Below are 22,008 nucleotides of genomic sequence, written 5' to 3' on the forward strand. Positions count from 1 at the left end.
CGTTTCTCTTTGCGCTCTGTGAAATTTGCGAAACTGTGAGAAATTTGTGAAACTGTGAGAAATTTGCGAAACTTGAATTTTGACACTGGCATCAATTTGTGGCCGTCAAAATTGGTGCCAGCGTCAATTCCGGCGCTGGTGACAATTCCAACACTGGTGACAATTCCGCCATGAATTAAAGTCAATGGCATGCATTTAATTGACGCCAGTGTGAAAAAAACTTTGAAATTTGCAAATGTATTCACCGGTGGCGAAATGCAGAAATTCACAGTGAATTTGTCCATCACTAGTCACCCATTCTGATAAGAAGAAAGGAGTATCCGTTTAAATATTCAGAAGGGGGTTTTTAACGTGAGAGCTGTGAAGATGCGGAATTCTCTCCCTGAATCAGTCGTACAGACTGATACATTAAATAGCTTTAAAGGAACAGTTCAGTGTGACAAAACAAACTGGGTAAATAGATAGGCTGCGCAAAATAAAAAAAAAAGTTTCTAATATAGTTAGTTAGCCAAAAATGTAATGTATAAAGGCTGGAGTGACTGGTTGTCTAACATAATAGCCAGAACACTGTTGTATTGGTGTGTTTTGTCTTTAATTTCTCCATAGTGGGAGATGTAACTAAACAGAGAAGGAGTTCTCTGTTTAAAGGATTTTTCTGTCTGGCCCTGAAAGCTATAGTGTTCTAGAAGGAACAGGTGAGCCAGATAAACCATTCCAGTGGTCCAGTTTGCATATTGGACCTCACTTTTCACAGGAAGGCTGTCCTGTGGAAAGGTATTCAATTCTAATGAGAGTGTTAGAAAGGTCTCCCTGAGCCGGGCACAGAACAGGATGTTTACCTGTCTGTGTTAGGAAATCCCTGAGGGGTGGGGGTGCTGCCTGCCACTGCAAGGGGCAAAAGGAGATGTGACCAGGTGACAGAGTAAATAGTGATTGAGGAAAGGCAGAAGGTGAGGCAGCCCAGAGTCTGTGGAAGTGTGGAAGCCATCTTGTATAGAAACGGTTCAATGAACAGAAAATTATAGGTTAGACTATGCCATTCACTGGGCCATTCCCCTGCATACCAACTGGCTCCAAAAATTGCATGAAAAGATTTATTGAGACTGCCACAATTGTGTCAAGGTTAAAAATCTGTACTGGAAATAACTTCATCCTGCAACATCATACTGAAGCCATTAAAAAAAACTTTAAATCCTTATGAACTTATGTTCCTTGTTCCCTGCCTTCATCCTTGAATTCACCCCGTACAATCAAATAATGTAGCAAGCATAGTTTTATCTTTTGGGCACATACAAAAAGGTCGTCAAGAGAATGATCAAGAGTCCAAACTTGAACACCCATTCCAGGAAGGTACTAAACAATATAAATAAGCATGTGGGAGTACCCATTAGGCATGCAACCATCAATGTAGCAACAACTCTGGAAGAAGCATCCAACAAGTGGACACAATGGGCATGCACTGGAAGTAAATGAAATGCAGACTCAGTGTCCATTTTAGTCAAGTGCACCAAACCTAAAGCAAATACATCAACTCAAAAGTTTAAGTATGCATTAACTGTTATTTTATAGTAAGGGTTGTAAATTAAAGTACTGTGGTTTCATTTTTGTAGGTTTTTTTTTCTGTCTTGGGTGCTAATAAGCAAAATTTGGTGTGCTATTGTGCTTACAGTCAGTGGAGCTTGCGCTAGTGGTTAGCTGCTCTTAAGTGTTTGCACTTTAAGTGGGGCCTCTGTCAGTGGAGTTACAAACACAGGAATTTCAAACTAAAGGAGGTTCAAGCTAGCTCAAAAGTTTGTTCTAAACCCAAAAAATTTTTTTATTCCTATTTCAATCAGTGAACTGGGATAATGAGTGTTAGCAATGTTGAAGGTGTGACCAAGTGTACAGTTTGCTGTATGTATGCAGATTTGGAACAAGAGTTCCAAACTACTTACATCTGCAGCAGTTGTGAGCAAACTGCCACTTTAGAGGCTCGTGTTTGAGCACTAGAGCAGCGAATTGCAACACTGCAGTCGATTGACAATCTTGAGAGGAGTTTCTTGCTCACAGAGTAAGACCTAGCAGGAACAGATAGTTTTGGGGAAACAGAACAGCAGCAAGATTATGAGGCAGTTAGCTGGGTGACAGATAGAAAATCTGGTGTGGGCAAAAACAAAAGGCAAGCTTCTCCGGGTTTTATACATCCCAACATATTTCCCAGATTGTGTGAAGAAGATGGGAGTGTGAACTCTGTATTGGCAGTTCTAGCCGGGAGACCAGTTTCTCTAGTAATGGTAGGGAGGAGAGTAGAGCCAGGCCTAAACAGAATATGGTTGTGGGGGATTCAATTATTAGGAAAGTGGATAGGGTAATCTGTAGTCTGGATCAGTGTGTTGTCTTCCTGGTGCCAGGGTTCAGCATGTGGTTGATCGGGTAGACAAATTATTGGGTGAGGCTGGGCAAGACCCAGCTGTCTTAGTACATATTGGTACTAATGACAAAATTAATGGTAGCTGGAAGACCTAAAAGAGTGAGTTCAGTAATCTAGGCTCTAAGATTAAGGGAAGTTTTCCATTGTAATTTTTTCTGAAATTTTCCCATGCCGTGTGCAAGTTTAGGAAGACAGTGGGAGCTAAATGTGTGGCTCAAGTCTTGGTGTAGGAAGGAAGGGTTTGGGTTCCTAGAGCACTGGGCTGATTTTTACTTGGGGTACAACCAATTTAGTCATGATGGCTTGCACCTCAATGAAAGGGGGTCAACAGTGTTAGGGGAAAGAATTGATAAGAAGTTGGAGGAGTTTTTAAATTAGGCAGGGGACCCGAAGAATTATGGGGGAGCTAGGGCAGATGGGCCAGTGCGATAAGTAAGGGGTCATGAGGGGAGGAGTGAGAGGGCATACAGTTTAGCCAGCTAAGGAGGCCCCTCTATTACAAGGAAAATAAGTATATAATATAAATTACAAAAGGAAATTTAGTAACCTTCCCTGTATGCTGGCAAATGCACGGTAAAAGGAGATAAAAGCTCTAAAAATTAATAATTGGTATCACTGAGACTTGTTAGGATGAAACGTGACTGGGCTGTGAATTTAAATGGTTACACCCTTTTTGTAGGGACAGAGGGATTAAAAGGGGTGGAGGAGGTGTGTTTGTATGTAAAGCCTGAATTAAAGCCATGCACTAAAGAAATAAATATTGATGGCACTGGGGAGGGGTAGAATCCCAATGAGTAGAGATTTCAACAGGGCAAAAGGTTACCATTAAAACGATTATTGTTGTATGTCACAAACCCCCACGTATAAGTGACGTGAATGAAGCCCAGCTATTTATACAAATAGAAGCAGCTTTGCAAAGAGGTTAAGTTATTATTATGGGTGACATTGACTGGGGTAATGGGTTGTGAAGACAGAAAAAGATAGCAGGTTTGTAAATATGCTGAATGCCTACTTTTTATTTCAGCTCGTTCACGAACCAAATAGGAATCAGTTTCTTTTGGATCTTGTAATAACTAATCATATTGAATTTATCTCTACCATTTGTGTGGGTGAGCATTTAGGGAATAGTGATCATAACATTGTATGATTTAAGATTATGTTGCAAAAACAACTGTATAAGGGAGCAACTAAAACACTATTAGGGCATCTCTGCAACATATTAAGTGGGAAATGCTTTTCACAGGGTTAAACACAGAACAAATGGGATGTTTATTTAAAATGCTGTTTAATAAATATACAGTATATGTCAGTTTATTCCACTTATAAACAAGGAACGTTATTGCAAAAAAAAACAAAAAAAAAAAAACAGCTGAGGTTCAATAGAAGTGTTGGTGTTAAAGTGGGAAAGAAAATATGCGCCTTTAAGGCTTTCAAGTTAGCTGGGACACCTGAAATGTTTTATTAGGTACAATGAGGCCAATAAATCATGCAAAAAGCTATCAGACAAGGGGGGTCAGCTGGTTGATGAGAACAGAAGAAAAGAGATTTTGAACTTGAATTTTTCATCTGTTGACACAAATGCAGAACTATTTAATGAAGGTTACCTTTCATATAGGTTCCATGCAGGATGCTGTCAGTTTGCACACTGATTTCACAAAACTGTAAAACTGGGCAGCAAACTGGAAAATGAGGTTCAATGTTGATAAAAACAAGGTTATGCACTTTGGCAAAAATAATATAAATGCTAAGTTATACACTAAATGGCAGTGTATAAGGAGTGTCTTTATCTGAGAAGCGTTTATGGGTTTTTGTTGATAACAAGTTGTCTAATTCTGGGCAGTGTCATTCTGTGGTCACTAAAGCAAATAAAATATTATCTTGCATAAGAAAGGGCATAAACTCAAGGGATGAAAATATAATTTTGCCCCTTTATAGGTCCCTATAAAGGGGGTAGTTTTGGGCTCTAGTCCTTAGGGATATAAATGAGTTGGAGAGAGTGCAAACATGTGCAACTAAACTGGTTAAAGGAATGGAAGACTTAAATTACAAGGGTAGACTGACAAGTTTGGAGTTGTTTTCTCTGGAAAAAAGATGCTTGAAAGACATGACTACACTTTACAAGTATATTAGAGGACATCATAGACAAATAGCAGGGGACCGACCTTTTTACCCATAAAGAAGATCACCACACCAAAGGACAAACCATCAGCTAGAGGAAAATTACTTTCATTTGAAGCAGCATAGGTGGTTCTTCACAATGGCAGTGAGGTTGTGGAATGGACTGCCGGATGATGATGTGATGGCCAATACTGTTAATGCCTTTAAGAGTGGCTTGGATGATTTCTTGGACAAGCATACTATCCAAGGCTATTGTGATACTAAAATCTATAGTTTGTTTCTGAGTATATATCGTTTTTTATAGTTTATCGAAGTCGTAGTCGAAGGTCGAAGTAGCCAATTCGATGGTCGAAGTAGCCAAAAAAATCATTCGAAATTCAAAGTTTTTTTTATTCTATTCCTTCACTCGAACTAAGTAAATGGGCCCCTATATGTTAGCCCCCCTGATATCATTCAGGAAAATATTTGCATTCTTTGAAACGTTGTTGAAATATATTTCATTAGCTATAATAGTTGTTAAATATATAAAATGCAATTTACAAATGACAGAACTATATAAAACTCCATTAACGTTTTACAATGCATTAATATGATAATATTACATAAAACTGGGTAAACAAATGATGATTTTTTAATGAAATACTTTAATAATGAAATGTAATAAAACATTATTCATTAAAGAGGTTTCACATGGTGAATTTTAATATCACATTAAGGGAAGCAAGTTTTAATACATGCATTGCACAATGGTGCAAACTATATGATGAACAATTTTTTCTCACTAGATAAGGAAATAATAATAAACAAAATATTCTGCAAGTTTTAAATAATCCCTTTTAGTTTAAAATGTACTAATGCTGGTATTGTATTATAAATTATTAGGGTTTAGGACAAATAAAAGTGATAAGGAACATAAGTGCGATGCTAACAAAAAATAAATCTTCCCTTGATCACAGCTCTCCTACCAATTATTGTACAGTTTCCCTACTTCCCATTGTATCTAAATAGAAAGGCTTCTTTACAGCCACCTGGTTTGACATCTCACTCACAATTCCATTCCTGAACCCCTGCAATCTGACTTCAGAAGATTTGCAATTATATTTAATTTAATGGGAATATAAACCCAAAATAAAACTGTAAGGACTCAACCTGGTGGTCTATTGGCTGGGACGCCCGCATCAAGCTGCTTTATTCCTCCTGTGCTGGTTTCCCTATGGCATGCAAGGCGCTCACTTCCAGGTTTTATGCGCTGGCGTGATGACATAATCGTGCAAGGGTGCGAGATTCAAACTATTTAAAGGGATATCAGTATATGTAACATTGCCCGTTGATAGGTTCTATTTAGCTAGTTCCTGGTGCTATTTCTAAGTATATACAATTGTTCTTCTGGTTATTGACCCTTGCCTTGCCTGACTATTCTGAACTCTCCAATCTGACCATTGCCTGCCTGTTTATTCTGACCTCTCCAAGCTGACCCTGATTATTCTACAATCTCCAATCCTGATTCCGGCCTGTCTGACTATTGTAGGCTCTCTAATCCTGATTCCGGCCTGTCTGACTATTCTACCTCTGCTTGTGCTGGCCCGGCCTGCCTGTTCCACGCTGTGTTGTCTGGCCTGCCTTCCTAGTGGTGTTCTTCCATCCAGTATCCGTGGTGAGACGACAGGCTCCTCCTGAGGTGAAAGGCGGCTGTTAAAGGCAGAAGCAAGAGCCGAGACCAGGGAGCCTAGCACTGGTTCTGGATACTGATACTAAATTGTGCAGAACTCTAGGTCCCATGCAGGATGCTGCCACTTTGCAAAGTTATTTGTCTAAGTTTTGAAAACTGGGCAAACTGGAAAATGAGGTTCACTGTTGATAAATGCAAGGTTATGCACTTTGGCAAAAATAATATAAATGCAAGTTATACACTTAGGGGCCCATTTACTTAGCTCGAGGGAAGGAATAGAATAAAAAAAACTTTGAATTTCAAATGATTTTTTTGGCTACTTCGACCATCGAATTGGCTACTTCGACCTTCGACTATGACTTCAACTTCAAATCGAACGATTCTAACTAAAAATCGTTCGACTATTCCACCATTCGATAGTCGAAGTACTGTCTCTTAAAAAAAAACTTCGACCCCCTACTTCGCCAGCTAAAACCTACCGAGGTGCCATGTTAGCCTATGGGGGAGGTCCCCATAGGCTTTCTAACAATTTTTAGGTCAAAGAAAAATCGTTCGATCGATGGATTAAAATCCTTCGAATCGAACGATTCTGTGGAATGCACTGCCAGGTGATGTTGTAATGGCTGATTCAGTTACTGCCTTTAAGAATGGCTTGGATGATTTTTTGGACAGACAGAATATCAAAGGCTATTGTGATACTAAACTCTATAGTTAGTATTGGTATGGGTATATAGAATTTGTGAGAAAGTAGGGAGGGGTGTGTGTATGGATGCTGGGTTTTCATTTGGAGGGGTTGGACTTTTTTTTTCAACCAAACTATGTAACTATGGATTTAGGGTGCCGTTTGTGACAAAAACTTTGCATAATCAGCTTCTGCTACATTGTTTCAGGCATTAGAGGCAATAGAGTGAAAGGAACTGATTGCAATAATATTTGGAAGACACAAAATATATAACTTTAAAAGCACAGTACCTAAACAATAAAAAGCATAGTACCTAAACAATAATAAAGTAAAGAGTAATAATTACAAATCATTATATTACAGATGTAATATAATTTGTTACATATACCTCCCACTATCCATTTATATTTACCTTTCTTTTGTCGCCTTTGCTGCTCTGTTCTATACCATGCGCAGTGAATGCAGATTCACTCTTTGCCCCAATAGTGCTTATCTGTCCTCACTTACAAAAAGCTTAAACATATAGATAATTATACAGATTTTACACTAGAATATTAATAGGTTTTGGGCCCAGATACCCAGATCTCAATCTGTTTCTGCACATCTTTAGAGAGATAGAAAGCAGTTGACCATCTGGTATACCGAGCTGTCAGTTTCAGTAGTTTTAAAAAAAGGCATGGCTAAATATTAAAAATAACCAGCTATGAAAATGCTTCTGTGAATGGGTTACCTTACAGTCTTGTAGTTTACAATACTATAGAGGCTTTCAGGTTCGCTGACCCCAGAAACCAATGAAAGTTGGTGTTTTGTAAAACTATTTTTTAATTTATTTTTACTGTTTATCCCTAATCTTTCTGTACTGAGGACCTCTTTTATTTTATAATACCTTACAAACTACTTTGTGGATGCTAAAATGACACCTTGGGGCTGATTCACTATGGGTCGAATATCGAGGGTTAATTAACCCTCGATATTCGACTAGGAATTGAAATCCTTTGACTTCGAATATCGAAGTCGAAGGATTTAGCGCAATTGCTACGATCGTATGATCGAAGGATTATTCCTTCGATCGAACGATTAAATCCTTCAAATCGAACGATTCGAAAGATTTAAATCCAACGATCGAAGGAATATCCTTCGATCAAAAAAAGTTAGGCAAGCCTATGGGGACCTTCCCCATAGGCTAACATTGACTTCGGTAGCTTTTAGCTGCCGAACTAGGGGGTCAAAGTTTTTTTTAAAGAGACAGTACTTTGACTATCAAATGGTCGAATAGTCGAACAATTTTTAGTTCGAATCCTTCGATTCATAGTCGTAGTCGAAGGTCGAAGTAGCCCATTCGATGGTCGAAGTAGCCCAAAAAAACTTTCGAAATTCGAAGTTTTTTTACTTCGAATCCTTCACTCGAATTTAGTGAATCAGCCCCCTTGTGTAATGAGCAAAATTTCCAGCAGTGAGAAGATGCAGCTGGGAGAGTCATGCACATAATGTCAACATTCCAAGACATTCCAAATTCAAAATAAAAAGACACAGGGTGCAGCTTTGTTAATCTGTCAAATTCGAATTGTGAATTATCCAAACTTGATTTGAGTTTTAATTAGAATTTCGAGATTTATAATACTCTTGGCCTTTAAGAACTCTGAGAACTCTAAACCTGCTGAATTTCTGTTGAAGTCAATGAGAGAGGTCAAGGGATCATTTTGGTGATGTTTGCAGCCTTCCTGACATTCAAGTTTTTTTTTGAATAGAATAAAATTTGATTCGAGTTTTCGATTCAATTCATCCAAGCTGAGAAAATTTTTTTTTTATTAATACATTTCGATTGGTCGAATTTGAGATTATGGGAGTTTTAAAAAAAACTCACATGAATTCAAAATTCGACCCTTGATTAATGTACCTCCCTATGTCCAGTTGTAGATTTTAGTTTATTAATGTACCTGGTGTGCTCTTTTGCCTGTATATTGCTGTCATTCTGCCATTCTGAGCCATAGCGACATTGGGGACTTACACTGAAACTTTTTATGCGATTTTTCAAGAACTCTTTTCTGAGTGTGTTTTATTATTTATTTATTAAAACGTTTTTAAGCATTTCTGCACACGCTGTTTTTCTCTTCACCCAAGTAACGAAGGAGGAGTTCAAGTACGGAAAGGAGCTCACATTTATTTATGCCTATTTCAACTCACGTCTTGTGAGTATTCTCTACCACTGGAGACATTAGGAATTCAGCGGTTTGATGCTATTTCCCCTTTTACCCATTTACCCAAGTGTCTAAAGAAGTTTTGCATTTGGGGACTTTGGACAATTGGAGTATGTGTTAAATGTAACCACACTATACATAGGCAACACGTATATTGAGGTCTGTGTAACACGTGCATGCCAGAGGTTAATTGAGAGGTGTGGAGTGTTTTTTCACAATGTGTTAAATAATTAAGGCACTTAACTCACAAAGGGTGAGATACTTTTACACTGAGATACTACAGTATATAATCTTTTCTGTTTTCCCCGTCTTCATGAAACTTTGTTTCTGGAGAAACACAGCAATCCGGTTTTAAAGAAAATTATTTTGATCAGGCAGAGGAGAGCCTAAGATTTGCTGGACATTGGAGATACCTAATCTTCCTGGGACTCAAACTTATATATTTGGACTTTCTTTTCTAATTATTTGCCTGGCTCTAACTATTCTAATTGCAGACTGCCTCGACCAGTGTCTCATACCCGGAATCTGATTCAGTTCATCCTTCAGATAAAATGTTAATGAACTTTTGCCAGAATCTGCCTGTTCCCCATTGGCAGCTTTCTCCTTATTCCTTACTGACTGATCCAGAAGGCATTGAAGCCCTAGAACCCAGACAAGATAGCTATAGACATTACAGATTGGAAAGCTGCAGAGATGTCTACATCATGTTTCTTAAAACAGACAGAGACTTTGCAGGGTGGTGTTGGATCGCCAGATCCCATCCTACAAGTAAAAGGTAGTTGCACAGGCCAAAAAGAATGGGAATGATATAAAAATCTGATGTGTAAACTACATGGAAGATTTGCCATCCGACATGAAGCACCTATTGAATGTTAAAGCTGCATGCTGCACTCGTATCCAACAAGCTAAAATCTGATGGAGTTTTAGCTGATCATGCCATGCAACAGCAGAAGATTTTGCTGGATCCTACAAAATCGGATCCCCATAGGTACACTGTAAAGTCAGATCAGATAAAGTTTGATGGTATCACTCAAAATAGTATAGGATGGAGCAAACAGTAAACAGACTCTGCTGCAATACATTTTATTCGGATCACAACATGTTTCGGATCTACATGGATCCTTTTTGACTTGAAAAAGGATCCATATAGATCCAAAACATATTGTGATCCGAATAAAATGTATTGCAGCAGAGTCTGCTTACTGTGTGCTCCATCCTATACTATTTTGAGTGATTACATGTTGGTCTGCTGGTGTGGCACAGTTGGAAAAGCACTCTACACAAGTGGAAGTGTTGGACTAAACCTATTGTATTATAAAGTTTGATGGTATGTTTTGTTCATGCATCTATATCGGCCATTCAATGCATTTCAATGAGAAAAAAAAAGTTGGTCAGCCACCATCAAATTGTTGTCTCATTAAGGGTAGGACTACACGGGCGTTTTCGGCGCAATCCAACGCACTGAGCAAAACCACAGGCATCAAGTCAGATGCGACTGAAATAAGGTAAGATATACAAATGTCGGATGAAGTCGTGTGGCGTCGGATCAACGCTTCAATTTCATCCGACTTTTGTCCAACATTTTTCGAAGAGATTTTTGGTGTCAAAGTGTCGAATAGTAAATTAGAATTAGAATTTTCGAATAGTTTTTTTGGTGTCAAAATTCACTCATTTGAATTTTAATCCCCCTTTTGAATGTAAATTTAATTGTGATATGTATCACTTCTCGACCATGGAAACAGTTCTAATTAGAATATTTGCCACCTATAACTGCTGAGTTCATTTAAAAGTCAATGGCAGAGGTCCGTTGAGCCATTTGAATATGTTAATTGTCTTCATAACATTCAAGTTTTTTTTCGGAAAGAAAGCTCAACTTGAATTCAATTCAAATTTGATTCAAATTTTCAGGTAGGGACTATTCGATTGAATATGAGACATTCCATTTTTTTTCTTAAATTACCTGCCATTCGAGTTGTGAGTATATTTGAATTTATTAGATTAAAAAAAATTCAAACAATTCGAAATTCGACCTTGATAAATCTGCCCACTAATAGTTGCTAGTATCAGTTTACTAATTCAGCATATTGGAGCTTTAAGAGTAATAGTACAAACATTTTTTCACTTTCACCTATTCCATTTTTCAAATGTAATATAAAAGATAGTTTTAATGAAATAGAAATAGATTTTTGTTTGTTTTTATTAATTTCTGATTTTGATAAAAAGTTACTGAAATCCTGTTTAGGTTCTGTAATATTTAGATGTGCCCTGTTTCCAATATTTTACTGTGAATTGTCGAAAACAGTAGTCAGGTTCAGGCTCTGATTTGATCTTGAAATATAGCCTATTTTCAGATATCTGGGTATTTGCAATTCACTAAAAAGCAGAGATTACATGAAGCATTCATCAAGTTTAACAAAATGAATTGTAAAACTAGTGCGGTTTGTGAAACTGTCTGTGAAGTCGTGCAAGACAATGAATTGAATGTAGTTTTATCCCTCCAATTTCACAGTTAAAAGAGTTCAGATCTCATTACTCATATATTAGCCTGTTATATTACCAAATAAATGGCATATAACTCATCTATTGTCACCACTTTTCTTCTGTGCACAGATATTAAACTGGTCTTATTTTCTTATACCACTTTGATGAGCACAATAAAGTACAGTGGAATATTTTTAGGTGCACCTAATACCAAAAGTTTGCTTAAATATGCGACCATTTATATCCATTGTGTTGGAATAGCATTTATTTAATGTAGTGTTGTTTAATTGTTATCAAATTAACCTTAACCCCACTCTGTACACTTTTGCAATTTACATTCAATGTTTGTGATATTAGCATTTTAGACCAATATCAGGCTTCTGGATCAACAGGAAGTCATCAACCCAAGTGTTCTGCTTTTTAGTCTTGAAACTGGCATTGGCAGAAGGAAAATATTGCAGCATATTGTTTTAATAAGTGAATGATATTTATCCACAATTCATTATTCCGCCTATACTTTTAGCATAACTGTATTTATTTACATTTGCACTCACATCATTGCCTTATGTTTATTAAAATGCATTCAATTGTGCGTGCACATTTTGATACATTGAATGTAATTGCAGTGAAAGTTCTGAAGAGTGACGATTACACCATTTCCAGGGTTAAAATTACATCTGCAGATGATTGTTTAAGCCCAAGTATTTTGTGTCTATTGGTGTAGAATTACCGCCACCTTTGAGCTTTGATTGAGATTAGAAAAGACTAGCATTTAGGCTAATTTTGTTATTATAAATTTTCAAAACTGTGAAAGAACTTTCAGAGAATAATTTAAAAATGTTGCAATTATGTTTCCACCTTAAATGCACCATGCAAGTCCTGCTTCATAAATATAAACATGGGCAGGGCAAACATGTTCTGTGTTGGGCAAAGTTAATAAATAAGCACCATCAAGTCCACACTGGGGCTGCTATGCGAAATAAGGCTGATAGATGTTTTTGCTCTCCGGCTTGCTGTAGTTTTGAAGTGATTATAAAATGGAGCAATGCATATCTAGGTTAGTGACTGCAATAAGAAAATTACTACTCTAAAACATGGCAGACATTACCAGGGCTATTACTCTAATACATGGCTGACATTACATGGGCCTACATTACCCCCTCCCCCCGGTCCTACATTACCAATTCCCACCTTACCATACCATTCATATTGCCTCCAGTACCTGTGTCAGCAGCCATTTATGTTGCCCCATGTACCTGTGCCAGCACCTATCATTTTACCCCCTTTGTACCTGTGCCAACGGCAGTCAATCCCTCAGATTGCCGCCAAGACCCCAATCTGTACCTGTGCCAGCATAAAACAAAACATTATGCCAACAGCAGCCAAAAGAATCCATCATATTGCCCCCAATTTGTACCAGTGCCAACAGAAGCCAAAAAATGCATCATAATGCCCCAAACATCTGTGTACCTGTTCCAGCACTTATCCTTTTACCCCCATTAGTACCTGTGCCAGCAGCAGCCAATCCCTCATAATGCCTCCAATCTGTACCTGTGCCAGTAGTAGCCAGAAAATCCAAAATATTGCCCCCAAATATGTATCTGTGCCAGCAGGAGCCAAAAATCCACCATATTGCCCACCAATATGTACTTGTACCAGCAGCTGACAAGAGGGAGGTGGGGAGTGTCCGCAGTACAAATAACAGAGGGGGTTGGAATAGTTGGATTATAAAATTGAAAAACTATTAAAGGCCAAGCAACCAGGGTTTAAAAAAAAAGAAAACAATAGCCCTTAAAAGTGCGCCCCCTCATCATGATTGTACCCTAGGCTAGCGTCTACTCTGCCTACCCCTAGTTCTGGCCCTGGACATTACCATATTAATGCAGCATTATTGAACTTCCTGAACTGTTACCATCACCATTCCCCCAATTATTGTAGTAGTACAGGATATTTATGGTAATCAATAAAAGATTTCCATAAGCTATGTTTGCTATATACAGTATGTTATTTTAATTTAATACACTATATTCCTTTTAAATCTGCCCATAATTTGTTTCATAATATAAAAATTCTTCAGAACTTCAAGGCTTTTATTTCAGACATTAATATAATATAAATAAACAAAACGTATTTTCTATTAAATGATAGTTACAGATTGAAATACAACCAGCTCTCCAGCAGCTAAGCTGTTGGCTCATGTCCATTTAGAAATTGTGATCATTTAGAAGGAGGTTATCTACAGAGCAAAAGCTGAAAGGTTTACATTTCACAGTAAGTATAAATGATGTCTCTCAAATGTGCAGCTATCAATACCTCCAGAAGAACTAGTACATAATGATTTTTTGACTTGTATATACTCACCACTGTAAAAGTTTCATAGAAATTACAAATTAAAATAGGACAATACTGAAAAACACCTACATGCTTAAATTATTATTCTTAAATTATTAAAGGTAGTTTTATTAAAATTAAGACCATGTTTCCCCTACAGTTGAAAAATTAGTGGAGAAACAATCACTTTTTTTGAAATTCGAGTTTTCTGTACTTGTATTTTGCAAGATATATCAATAGAAAGAACTAGAATATTTGTATTCAACGGGTAAAACTTGGCAGGCTTCTATAGAAGTCACTGGGAAGCATATTTCCAACATTCAAGCTATATAGTATTTGAAAATATTTTTTCCTCTTGAATTTGTGCAATGTAGTTTTTTCATAAATATATAAATATATATAAATCAAATTTTGACAAAGTCAGATTTGGCAATTGCTAAATATAAGGACATTTTAATACATTTTAATAACTGGACTCCTGCAAAAATAAACAAGACACAGCAAAGGAGCAAGGGAGGGGTTGTATAGTAGCAATCTACCTAGCAAGGACCAAACATGGAGAAGCTTCAGAATCCCTGGTTGCCTGGTTTAGCTCAAGAAATAACTTCCTAACAAAGACCACATGATTGTCCAGCCTATACAGATGAAGCCACTTGGATTTGTGAGTTAAATGCGTCATGACTCAGAGTTACTTGAAGAAACTGTGTTATCTAAAGTTATCTTAACTCATTTAATGCATTTAACCTTTTCATTAGCATACCAAAGCACCATTGTTCACAATGGTGAATGCTTTAATTAGATGGGATGTTGTGTCACAGTTTTCTGTGTTAAATGATATAAATGGGATATCTGTGTTTAGTTATTCTGTGTCAAACAGACAAACCAAAGTGGCTGCATCTGTATTTATAGAGGTTTCATAAGCATAACATAACTACAGCATGGGTAAATCGTCAAAGTATCAAATTCTGCATATTACATGGCTGTGGACATTAGTATTATGGCACAAAATAGAACAGTAGCATTTAATTATCAGACTGGTTATTGTTTATTATAGATGAATTGAATATTTATCCTTTATGGAAATATTATATAACAGAAAAAATAAATATATAACATTGAAAATGGTATTTCTTTTAAAACAGTGGTGATTTAAATTCATTAAAAGAATTGACCACTTCTGTGCAACATTGTATAAATTATACTAAGACACATCAATAAACCATCACAAACCTGCCTCACTTCACTTCAAGAGTTTCAAAGTTAAATTACCATAATGAACACATTAGCATATCACTGCACACATCTGATTAAGTATCATTTCCACCAGACTTTCATGCATTAAAGAAATTCGATGGATTTTGTTGAGTAAAGTTCACCCTTTATAAATACTAAAGATTGTGAAGAAAAGATAACAGTGAATATCTTCTTACTGTTAAATATAGTACTGTAGCTCAGAGCAAAATAAATTTGAATATGTTACTGGAATTTTAGGTGTTTTGCAATTACTAATTATTTTAAATACTGTAATGTACAGTAGGTCCTAACAATTGGGTAAAGAAAATCTGTTTTAGAGTATATATTGCTGGGATTTACAATAAACTGAACAACAATACTCTAAGATTCCACTAATGAGAAGGTTAATTCATGCACAAAACTATATTTTATTGCCCAGCTAATAACAGTGATAGAGTTGATGTTACTGACAATAATAATTTTTTTTTAAATATTGCTAAACCAGATAATGTACATTTTAAAGTAAGTAATCCTCTGATATTCCGCACCTATCATTTATTTTTTTTAACTTTATACTGTATGCAAACAGTTTTTTTTGTAAAGTTTTTTTTTTAAAGTCATCAATCTATGGCATTCATCCCCTTAAAAGAACAGTTCAGTGTAACAATAAAAAATGTTTTCAAAAAAGTTTGTTTGCTGAAAATGTAATCTATGAAGACTGGTTTGAATGGATGTCTAACATAATAGCCAGAACACAATGTCCTCCTTGACATCTCTCTAAGTCAGTCAATGTCCCACATGTGACAAAACTGTTTAGATAGTTTGCTTTTGATCCATAGAATTCAGGTCAGATTCAAAAGCAGACTAACTGAACAGTTATGTATCATATGCCCCCCCCCCTTCAAGTCACTGATTGGTTACTGACTGGAAATAAATTAGAATTAGAAGGAGGAAGTGGTGTTCTGGCTATTGCGTTAGACATGTTCACTCCAGCCTTTATAGATATTTTTTTTTATAATTAGCTATATATAAAATATATCTTTTATTTTGCACAGTCTATCTATTTACCCAGTTTCATTTTTAAACTGAAAAATTCATTTAAATGAACAACATTTTTATTTATTTGGTGGTCAGCTTTTGGCAATCGGATTTGTAGGGATGCACTGAATCCAAAATTCGGTTTGAGATTCGGCTAGAATTCTGCCTTTTTAAGCAGGATTTGGATTCAGCACAATCCTTCTGCCCAGGCAAACCGAATCCTAATTTGCATATACAAATTAGGGGCGGGGAGTGAAATTGCACGACTTTTAGTTACAAAATAAAGAAGTAAAATGTTTTCCCTTCTCACCCCTAATTTGCATATGCAGATTAGGATACGGTTTTGGTTCGGTATTTGGCTGAGGGATTCGGGGGTTCGTCCGAATCCAAAATAGTGGATTTGTTGCATCCCTACAGATATGCGACCTGGATGAAAATCTCATAAAACATAAATAAATGAGACTGGGGAATAAACATGGTGACATCACCACTTGGGGAGGGGAGACTTGCCCGGGAAAAGGATATATAGTGGCATAGTGACTGGGAAAACACTAGAGGTAAGTGTGACATGCCACTCACCCGCACATGCACAGGCAAGCATAGAATTTGGAACTTAGAGACAGGGACACCAAAGCTTATGACACAACAAAGGTTTATTAGGCACTTGGCATTCCCAACAAAAAGCAACAGAAAACATTCAGTTCAGCCATTTCAAACATTAATGTTTTTTGAGCTTCTCACTCAGCCCTGCTGGCTTCCCCTCCTGTGACTCAGGCTCACTAGCCTCTGCCAGTCCCTTCACCCCTCCAGGGATTTTGGCTCACCAGCCTCTGCAACACTCTTGCTGGCAGCAAGACCACTTCTTCCAGGCACTGTCTCTCCCAGCAGCACCACACTACATACAGTATCTCCCAGAATGCTCTATGAGACCCAGTATATGAGACTATAGCTTGTACTATAATGAATGCAGGTGCCTAGAGGAAGCAGGAAGGCAGTGTGAGAGCTTGCTGAGGGGTGGCATGGAAAGGCTGTGTTATATGCTTATATGGACTACCTACTTTAAGGGGGACTAAACCTTTGCACTAAAGAGCAAGACCTGTCCCACCAGGCTGTTCTTGCTCATAAACAAGAACTGAATGTTACTGTTCCTTTTGTTGCAATTTACTTGTCTCCTGAAAACTCCATTGTGAGTTTAAAATATCTGGATGTTGCTGCCTTTCTACTTTGCCTGCCTGGTAATTCTAATGCAATACATTATACATATACATAAGGTTTTTGTTGTCTGTTTACTTCAGTATATCACATATCAATCATATGTTCTCCACAAATAACAAACTATATTTGATCAGCCATTATTAATCAAAAAAGAGTACTGTTAGTTTCCTTAACATTATATATGTATACTGTATTATAAATTAAGATATTTTTTCAATACAAAAAAGAAATGGCAATATTTTGCATTTCAAGACTCTACATTCTGTGACTGGAAAAGTCACTTGAAATGCCACAGAACGTAGATACTGCGTTCTGCAGCATTAAAGGTCCATTCCTTCTTGTTCCCCAGCCCCTAGACAATGAGCAATGGCCTGGAACAAGTTGCCCCTGAGGCGTGATCGCTCAGGGGCCCTAAAGGCAGAAGAAGAACACATGCAATGGGTGTGTTCTGCTGCTGCGCACACTTCCTGCTTCTCAGCTCCGCCACTAACCGGATCGATGGATCAAGATGGTTCTTTCTCATCCTCCAGCCCTGATGGACAATCCTGGAGCCTTCTACTCCAGGTTAGTGCCCCCCCACACACAAACACACACTTATTTTAGCAATACACACTTACACACACACACACATACATTTTTGGGGGATTGGGGGGTCACAAACATTCACAGCACTCACATATGCTTGCACATGCACACAACATGCAATTGGTCAGTTGTACACAAACATACACACTTACACTATTTTGTGTCTATTTTTTTTGTTATCGCATCGTCAATTTGTTTGCCTGAAAAAAACTGTTTTATTGCCATTGCGAATAGTGTATTCGCTAATTGCACTGTGCAATACCTTTTGTATGTTATTATGGTGATTATACTGGAATTCCGGTGATTGGTGCATTTTTAGCCATTTTATTACATTTTCAGCTTTGCAAAGGTATTGTTCGCTTATTTCTGTCCGTAAAACCTATTTGGTCATGCTAAAATATTCAAACTTTGATTCTGAGTGTTGATTACACTAAACGAAAGAAAATATCATTGTTTTTTGTGGTTTTGTTGGATTTTAGTGCTTTTATACCTTTTTGTTCTGTTCTTTGTTACTTCATTTTGCCCATATCATTTTTTTCTGTTATATATATATCCATTTGGGGGTCTCTGTGTGCAAAATAGTTTGGTAAGTCTATGCATATTGGGCATCAACCTGTTTAGTAGACCCCTAGCGTTCATATTTAGGATGCTTTATGCTGGTAGGCTAAGAATTATGGGGTATATAATGGGGTAAAATGCAAGCTTTGTGACAATTTTTTGAAATTTCATAAAAACAGTTATGTTTGGCATAGCTTTGCAGTTTGGTAATTTGCAGTAGAAAGAAATAATTACCTGTTTTATATTTGTCAGAATGTGTACTTTTTGAAAATATATGGTTTTGGGGGTAAACATAATTTCTGTGTTTTTACCCACAAAAAATGCAGTCACTGTGTTGAGTTTTCATTAGCAGAAGTCACCCACAGGACTATTTGTATGTGCGAACTTCATTTTGGGGCCTTTAAATGCCAGATATTGTGATAAACCTATGCACAATGAGTATCAAACTGTTTGGAGGACCCCTGGCAATCATATTTTAGGTGCTTTTTCTTGGTAAGTAATGATACATGGGCGATATAATGCTGGAAAGTTGAAGCTTTGAGGCAAGTTTCAGATATTTCCCCAAAACCTATAATTTTTGGAAAGCCTGGAGTAGTTTGGAGCAGAAAGGCATGGGTACCCATTTTAGATTCGGTAGAATGTGTACTTTCCAAAAATATATGTTTTTTGGGGGTAAACATATATTTCTGTTTTTTACCCACAAAAAAATGCAGTAAATGTGTTGATTTTTCATAGCTGAAATAAAGTCCTGGAGAATTTGGGGTCTCTAAATGGCAGATACTTTGGTAAACCTACGTACAATGGGCATCAAACTGTTTAGTGGACCCCTGGCAATCATATTCAGGGTGCTTTTTCTTGGTACCTAATACAGTGTGGGATATGTGGAGCAGCAAAATAAAACATTTGAAGTGATTTTTCAGAATTTTGATTTTTATAAAAAAACACTACATTCTTTGATGATGGGTATTTAGGAGTAGAGAGACATACTGTAGTTACCCATTTTTAAATCAGCAGAATGTGTATGTCAGGATCTGCTGGTAAGAAAACTCTAGTCACTGTGTTTTCACTCACCTTGCATTACCTCAGTGAGCCACTGGAAGCATATAACACTTGCACTGACTAGTTTCTATAATGGGTCTTTTAGATTCCTTTCTACACAATGCCCTCCTCTCAACTCGTTTGATTCATCTGTTCTTGATCAAGCAATCTGGGGCCTTTATAAGCCTGCTTTCTGCATCTCCCAGTTGCTTGATCATTGTATCCCACAGACCTGATCCAGCCCGTTACTCTGTTCCTGTTTGTTCCCTGCCTGATTCCTGTTTTGTTCCTTGCCTGATTCCTGATCTGAGTCCTTGTCCTTGTTCCTGAGCCCTGCCTGTTTTCGATTGATCTCCTGGTACTGACTTCGGCCTGTTCCCTGGTTTATCCTTTGTCTGCAACCTGCCCCTGACCTCGGCCTGCCTACCAGGATTTCCCTTGCATGCTCCCTGTCCAGAACTCGGCCTGTTTAATGGACTCTGATTACTTGCTGCCTGCCTCTGACCACTGTCTTGGTAAAAGTACTTTTTTGTTTATTTTTAACCTGCTACTTTGTTCTTTATTTTCAATAATAAATCCTCTTCATTTATAACATGTCATCTGCCTATTATCCTGCTCCATTCCTGCATTACCCTCATTATACAGCACACAGGCTCCTACCTGTCAACCACACACCTGTGGTCAGTCCTTACAGTGTACTTTTCAAAAATATATGGTTTTCTGGGGTAAACCTAATGTTTCAGGATTTTTTGGCGTTGGAATCTAAAGTAAGGCTTTCCAAATCAGTTGGATTCTCATGGATAAAATCAAATATTTTTCTGGCATCAATTAATATATTGTGAAAAATAGGCCATTTTAATTTTTTTTTGGTATTTAGCACTATAAATCTTTTTGCAGAGGTGGAAATACATGAAAACTCAGATTTAGAATGCTCCTTTTCTCCCGAAAAAAAACCCAATGTATAGTGAACTATGGGTTTCCCCTCAGAAAATGCCCTTAAAGTGAGAGAGCACAAAATGTTTCAAAAACGTCTGGCATTTCGCGTTACCAAAATTTTCAATTCTGCTGGCACTTGAAGGGTTAATGACGAATATAAAAACATAAAGCCCAACACCAGATGCTTTGTGTAATCCTTTTGTAATGCTGGCACAACTAGAAATTGGACTATTAATATCAGCTCTTGGTGCGTTTTCATTTTTTCATGCCAATCTAAAATTACCCAATGCAAAAGCATTTAGAGGCCATATACATATATATATATATATATATATCAGTGTAAATGTAAGGGTCAGATTAGGATTTTATTTATCTATACAATATGTATTTGTGCTTTGATCGCATTTTATATGTTTTAATGTATGAAGTCTAGGTAGTATTTGCCTTTGGGGCGGGGGAAGAGACGTCATCGTTAATTAAGTAATTGCTTTCCCGCCAGCATGTGTGTGTATATATGGCATTATCATTAAGTACTTACCACTTTGAGAAAGGCCCCGGAAGGGGCTGAAACGTTAGTCCTCTCTTTAAGAATAACATTTTTCATTTTGCAAGACCTGTGAGTGCGGATGTTACTCGATGGTCGTTATTTAAACTTTTACGATACTGCACCCAGGCAATTTACCTTCGTTGTCTCGATCGAGAGTGCTGGCTCTACAGTGGAATATATATATATATATATATATATATATATATAGATATATATATATATATATATATATATCTATATATATATATATATATATATATATAGAGGTTGGAAGGATCAGCACACTCCATTTTGCGATGAAAAAAGTGTTTCTTTATTAAACACACATAACTCCAACGTTTCGGTTCCGCCTGGGAACCTTTATCAAGGCGGAACCGAAACGTTGGAGTTATGTGTGTTTAATAAAGAAACACTTTTTTCATCGCAAAATGGAGTGTGCTGATCCTTCCAACCTCTATATATGATACATTGATCGTGCACCTCGTGATCACAAGCTAAGGAGTGCGGACACCACACACAATTTGATTTATATATATATATATATATATATATACACACACAAACTACTGGACAGGTGCACTCAGAAAACAATGGAAATGCCTAGGTGCTGGAACATATCTAAAAATCAATAGAGCACTCATAGGTCTTTTGTGAAGAAAATAATGGGTTTATTCAACGTTTCGGCTCTTAGACTCGAGCCGCCATCATTGTAGCATGGTTGGGAAAATTATAGATGGAAAGTATATGCCACCCAGAATCCTCCATGAAGCAGTGCAGAGGGATGTGAAAATGAGGCTCTGAGTAGCAAGGAGGTGATTAGCCTCAACTGGAGTAAAAAGGTGGGGGCTCAATTAAGGCTGCTCTCTGCCCTGGAGACAGAGAGAAAGGAAAGCTACTTTAGGGCTGTGTTAAAAGTTTGCATAGTAACTGCATGTTACCTGTGTTTAAAGCATAAGGACTTTTATTGCT

The sequence above is a fragment of the Xenopus laevis genome, chromosome 7S, assembly GCF_017654675.1.
Source record: "Xenopus laevis strain J_2021 chromosome 7S, Xenopus_laevis_v10.1, whole genome shotgun sequence".
NCBI classification, from domain to species: domain Eukaryota; kingdom Metazoa; phylum Chordata; class Amphibia; order Anura; family Pipidae; genus Xenopus; species Xenopus laevis.